The 6,000-nt window shown below is 41.4% G+C and overlaps 1 long non-coding RNA gene across 1 annotated transcript; it reads right to left on the bottom strand.

Moving 5' to 3' along the window:
• Positions 1–247: 247 nt before the first annotated feature.
• On the bottom strand, positions 248–672 carry LOC306915541. The gene is made up of 3 exons (XR_013788840.1): positions 481–672; positions 330–367; positions 248–285 (listed from the first exon to the last, which is right to left on the bottom strand). It is a non-coding gene; the product is annotated as an uncharacterized lncRNA (long non-coding RNA).
• Between the last annotated feature and the right edge of the window lie 5,328 nt (positions 673–6,000).

The following is a 6,000-nucleotide window of genomic DNA, read 5'->3' as shown; positions in this document are numbered from 1 at the left end:
TTTGATCTCCTTGTCATTGGAGACCATGGACAAGAAGACGAAGAAGACTGATTAATGTGACTGCATTTTGTTCTTTATGGTGCAGGCTAGTGTATAGGGTGGTCACTGTTGCTTACATTTTTGCCTTTGAGTGTGTATATGATGGAATACTGTTACAGGATTGTGTGACTGTTTGTATTTGATACTGCATAGTGCAGGCCATTCTATAGTGTGTATACTGCCGCCTAGTATTGTTCATACTGAGGATGTTTTTTGTGTGTGATGTTATGCTACAGTATATATATTCTAAATTATAAACTAGCATACAAACACAACCCCTGTCTAGATACCTTATTTGTAAAGTTATATGCAATATTGGTATCTCTTACTTGGTATAAATGTGACTTATTGTAATGGCAGCACTGATTTTTACACCAGCATGCCACGGGCACATGTGGTCACTTTAAGAATAGTTTCACTGAGATCCTTGACCCTCAAAACATAAAAACATACAAGTATAGACACCTTATTTGTTCATTTAAGTGCAATATTGGCTGAGATATAGTAAACATTGATTGTTTTGATAATGGTGACACTCATTTGCATAAAAATGGTAGATTGGACACTTTGCCAACTTTTTAACATAGCTTATTCAAGTAAGAAATATTCCATAATGTGGAGTCATTTCAAACTCAGTTATTCATTCATTCATTCCAAATGTATAGCTGATACTGACTGAATATACAATTTTCACCGATTTGAGGTATACAGGTAGTTCAGAGTTTTGGCTACAGAAAGAGTAATTTTCAAGATAGAAAGGTTATCTTGGGATCAAATTGAAGCTTAGGTATATGGGAAGTTTTCTATATACAAGTGAGGCAGTGATTTTCACCATAATGTGTTGGAAAATAACCATCTTTGTTGTTATTAGTCAAGCGGACAGCATCTTTTTTTGTTTTTCTGGGGATAATGTAGGTCATATTTAAAACTATAATGGTAGCAACCCCCCAAATCCTATTCTTCTACTTACCCCTATGTGTCAGGATACTCCATGACAAATTTCAGACTTCCATGTCTATTTATGTAATTTTAGTGAATTAATATTTGCCTTTACACAATTTCGCCAGAGCCATATACCAAAAAGGGGGTTTTGAGGTAGGTGGGACCTTTTGACAACTTTTTATCAAAGCTCATCATTTTCAGCACATTTTTTTTCCAATAAGAAAACACTGATTAGAAGTATATTTCCGGGGGGTGCATGATACCCCCCTCTTCCCACTAGACTACTGGTGGTGTTATTGTTCCCCCAATGCTGCTGGGGCATACCATTCTAAAGGGGGGTGGTTTCCACTCCCTGTAACAACGGACACTTCACTCGGTGAACTGGGTGGTGCGCCGGTCCATCTGAAAACTGTCCAGTGACAACGTTCCGCGGTGAAAAAAATAGTGCCATTAAAATGCGTAAATTTTTTTAACGCGTTAATTTTTCTTTAGTTAATTAATCTCAATTAACGCGTTAAAGTCCCGGCCCTAGTTTATTTGTTTTGTTTTAATATTAGCATTGACTTAAAATACCATTGTTGTCTCTTTTTCTAAAATGCAGAACAGATTGTCGAATCGAACTATCAATGGATGCTAATGTATAATTGTGTACATTAACTTCACATTAGTTTCTGTGATTTTAAGTCCATGAAGTACAACTAAGCAATGTTTCATTTGTCTTTGTTTCCAATTCAGTGTTGCATCATCAGCCTGGTTTACCTGTTCTACCAGAGGTGAATGAACAAAGAAGCTTGGCTAAGCAAAAACACCACTGCTGTGATCAGTGTGGTAAACGCTTCTCTAGAATGTCCAGCCTTAAATTACACCAGAAAATTCACACTGGAGAGAAACCCTATGGCTGTGATCAGTGTGGACAACACTTCTCTGTAATGTCCAGTCTTAAAATACACCAGATGATTCACACTGGAGAGAAACCCTATGGATGTAATCAGTGTGGTAAACACTTTTCTACAATGGAAAACCTTAAAACACACCAGAGAATTCATACTGGGGAGAAACCATATGGATGTGAACAGTGTGGCCAACACTTCTCTCAAATGCCAAGCCTTAAAAGACACCAGAGAATTCACACTGGAGAGAAACCATATGGATGTAATCAGTGTGGTAAACACTTTTCTACAATGGAAAACCTTAAAAGACACCAGAGAATTCACACTGGAGAGAAACCCTATGGATGTAATCAGTGTGGACAGCACTTCTCTACAATGGCAAGCCTTAAAAGCCACCAGAGAATTCACACTGGAGAGAAACCCTATGGATGTGATCAGTGTGGACAACACTTCTCTGACATGGCAAGCCTTAAAATACACCACCAAACTCACACTGGAGAGAAACCATATGGATGTGATCAGTGTGGGCAACACTTCTCTCGAATGGCACACCTTAAAAGACACCAGAGAATTCACAGTGGAGAGAAACCCTATGGATGTGATCACTGTGGTCAACATTTCTCTGAAATGTCCAGCCTTAAAAAACACCAGAGAATTCACACTGGAGAGAAACCCTATGGATGTGATCAGTGTGGACAACATTTCTCTGAAATGTCCAGCCTTAAAAAACACCAGAGAATTCACACTGGAGAGAAACCATATGGATGTGATCAGTGTGGACAACATTTCTCTGAAATGTCCAGCCTTAAAAAACACCAGAGAATTCACACTGGAGAGAAACCCTATGGATGTGATCAATGTGGACAACATTTCTCTCAGTTGTCCAATCTTAAAAGCCACCAGAGAATTCACACTGGAGAGAAACCCTATGGATGTGATCAGTGTGGACAACATTTCTCTGAAATGTCCAGCCTTAAAAAACACCAGAGAATTCATACTGGAGAGAAACCATATGGATGTGATCAGTGTGGACAACACTTCTCTCAATTGTCCAATCTTAAAACACACCTGAGATTTCACACTGGAGAGAAACCCTATGGATGTGATCAGTGTGGACAACCATAGAACTCCTCTTGAGTCCTAACTACGCTAAGGACCAGAGCTACTGTTGTTGACGTTAGCTTCCAGGCTAGGCTCGGTGCAACATGTTTCGCATCGAGCCGATACTGGAGGCTTGACGAGGTGCGGTCTTCGGTGATATGCGAATTCTTTATTGAATAATTGCACACAACTGTGCTGTAATCCACGCTATCATCGGATAGCCTTTTAAATCCTATTTCCAATCCACGGGGACAAGCAAAGTGATCTCAGCGGCTTCCCCCGGTCTGGTGAACTGTCTGTACTACAGTGGGAAGAGGGGGGTATCATGCACCCCCCGGAAATATACTTCTAATCAGTGTTTTCTTATTGGAAAAAATGTGCTGAAAATTATGAGCTATGATAAAAAGTTGTCAAAATGTCCCACCTACCTCAAAACCCCCTTTTTGGTATATGGCTCTGGCGAAATTGTGTAAAGGCAAATATTAATTCACTAAAATTACATAAATAGACATGGAAGTCTGAAATTCGTCATGGAGTATCCTGACACATAGGGGTAAGTAGAAGAATAGGATTTGGGGGGTTGCTACCATTATAGTTTTAAATATGACCTACATTATCCCCAGAAAAACAAAAAAAGATGCTGTCCGCTTGACTAATAACAACAAAGATGGTTATTTTCCAACACATTATGGTGAAAATCACTGCCTCACTTGTATATAGAAAACTTCCCATATCCCTAAGATTCAATTTGATCCCATGATAACCTTTCTATCTTGAAAATTACTCTTTCTGTAGCCAAAACTCTGAACTATACCTCAAATCGGTGAAAATTGTATATTCAGTCAGTCAGCTATACATTTGGAATAAATTAATGAATGACTGAGTTTGAACTGACTCCACATTATGGAATATTTCTTACTTGAATAAGCTGTGTTAAAAAGTTGGAAAAGTGTCCAATCTACAATTTGTATGCAAATGTGTGACTCCATTATCAAAATAATCGATTTTCACTACATCTCAGCCAACACTGCACTTAAATGAACAAATACGGTGTCTAGACCTATGTTTTGAGGGTCGAGGATCTCAGTGAAACTATTCTTAAAGTGACTACATGTGCCCATGGCATGCTGGTGTGCAAATCAGTGCCGATTAAATCAATTCCTCTATCTCGTCGGCGTCTTGTGCATGCTTTCCAGTGTCAAGGAGATCAAGCAGTGAGGTTGGTATAGGACTGCACCACAGGACACACTGGATTCAAAAACTATTTGGTTTTCAACAATCCCTGCCCTTCATCATAGGGTTTTGGTTTTTCCACCATAGCTTCATCAGCTCGCTTGTATAAGGCAACGGTGGCTCTCTTCAGAGCAGAGTAGCATGTAGGAAGGCGAGCCAGGTCAACTTAAGATTTAGAAATGAGTTTGTCATCTGCCCCACCACTCTTTCACTGAAGACTCACAATTTAAATAGCATATATTCTGAGCCTAGCCAAGCCATATGACCCATAGGGCAGGAGCCTAACAAGTACACTCCCTGGCATGACTAGTATGTCGCAGGGACTTACCCCAATCCAACCCTTTGGTATTCCCCGGCTGGGGATCGAACCCCTGACTATCCAGTCTCAGGGCGGACGCTCTAACTACAAGGCCACTGAGCTGTTGATGATATCCAGAGCTTCTTACGGGTGTGTAACTTTAGAGTGTACAAAATGGAACCAAATGTACCTGTAAGTAAGCCTTGTGTAGCCATGAGGCCCATAGGGCAGAAGCCTATCTCCTGTTTCTGTAGTATGAGGTAGCTTGATGTACAAGTACACCCCCTGGACATGACACTAGTATGTAGCAGGGACATGTCCGACTTACCGACTGAGTCTTTGGTATGACCCGGCCAGGGGATCGAACCCCGACCTCCTAGTCTCAGGGCGAACGCTCTGACTACAAGGCCACTGAGCTGTTGACATCTTACTGGTGTGCAATTCTGAACGTACAAAATGGAACCAAATGGACCCGTAAGTGTTATGGGAGTCCTTGAAATGTGCCTTGTGCTACACTATCTCCGATTCAGAAACGGGTCTCATGGTCACAGGCAACGTATTCCTCTCCAAAGTTGAACGTTGCCACCACTGTTGAAGCAGCCATACACTACACAGGTTTATCCTGATGTTCTGGGCATCTTTGTAAAGTTAGTGTTATTAAAAAGCAGGTAAAAGAGTAACGTTTCAGCACTCTATTTGGTCTCTCTATCCATTCAATGTAGTAGAAGAGCCGACTGTTATGTCGTCTCCGTCCACAGGAAATATGTTGCCTGCGACCATGAGACCTGTTTCTGAATCGGTCTATATGGAACAGATCCTTAATTAGTATAGTTGCAGCAATTCATCTGTCTGCTGTATGGACAGAGTTGTGAGTCTTCAGTATGGTAAATGGTGCATTTATATAGCGCCTTTATCCAAGGCGCTTTACATAGATTGTGCATTACATTCACCCATTCAAACACATTCATACACCGATGGCGGCGGAAACCATGCAAGGCACCAACCAGCACATCAGGAGCAATTAGGGGTTCAGTGTATTGCTCAAGGACACTTCGACACTAACTCTGGGGGAGCCAGGGTTTGAAATGGCAACCTTGCGGTTACCATCCGGCCACTCTACCCCTGAGCCACTGCTGCCCCAGTGGACTTCACCCGTGCCAAGTTGCTGCAGACAATGGTGGGGGCAAATGACAAACTCACTTCTTAAATCTAAAGTTGTCCTGGCTCGTCTTCCTCCATGCTACTCTGCTCTGAAGAGAACCACTGTGTTGCCTTATACAAGCGAGCTGATGAAGCTATTGTGGAAAAACCAAAACCCTATGAAGGGCAGGGATGGTTGAAAATCTAAGGGTTTTTAAATCCAGTGTGGTCCTGCGGTCCAGTCCTACCAACCTTTGATCTCCTTGTCATTGGAGACCATGGACAAGAAGACGAAGAAGACTGATTAATGTGACTGCATTTTGTTCTTTATGGTGCAGGCTAGTGTATAGGGTGGTC

Source organism: Electrona antarctica (assembly GCF_951216825.1).
Source record: "Electrona antarctica genome assembly, chromosome: 22".
Taxonomy (NCBI): Eukaryota; Metazoa; Chordata; class Actinopteri; order Myctophiformes; family Myctophidae; genus Electrona; species Electrona antarctica.
This window is presented reverse-complemented; position numbering and strand designations above follow the sequence as displayed.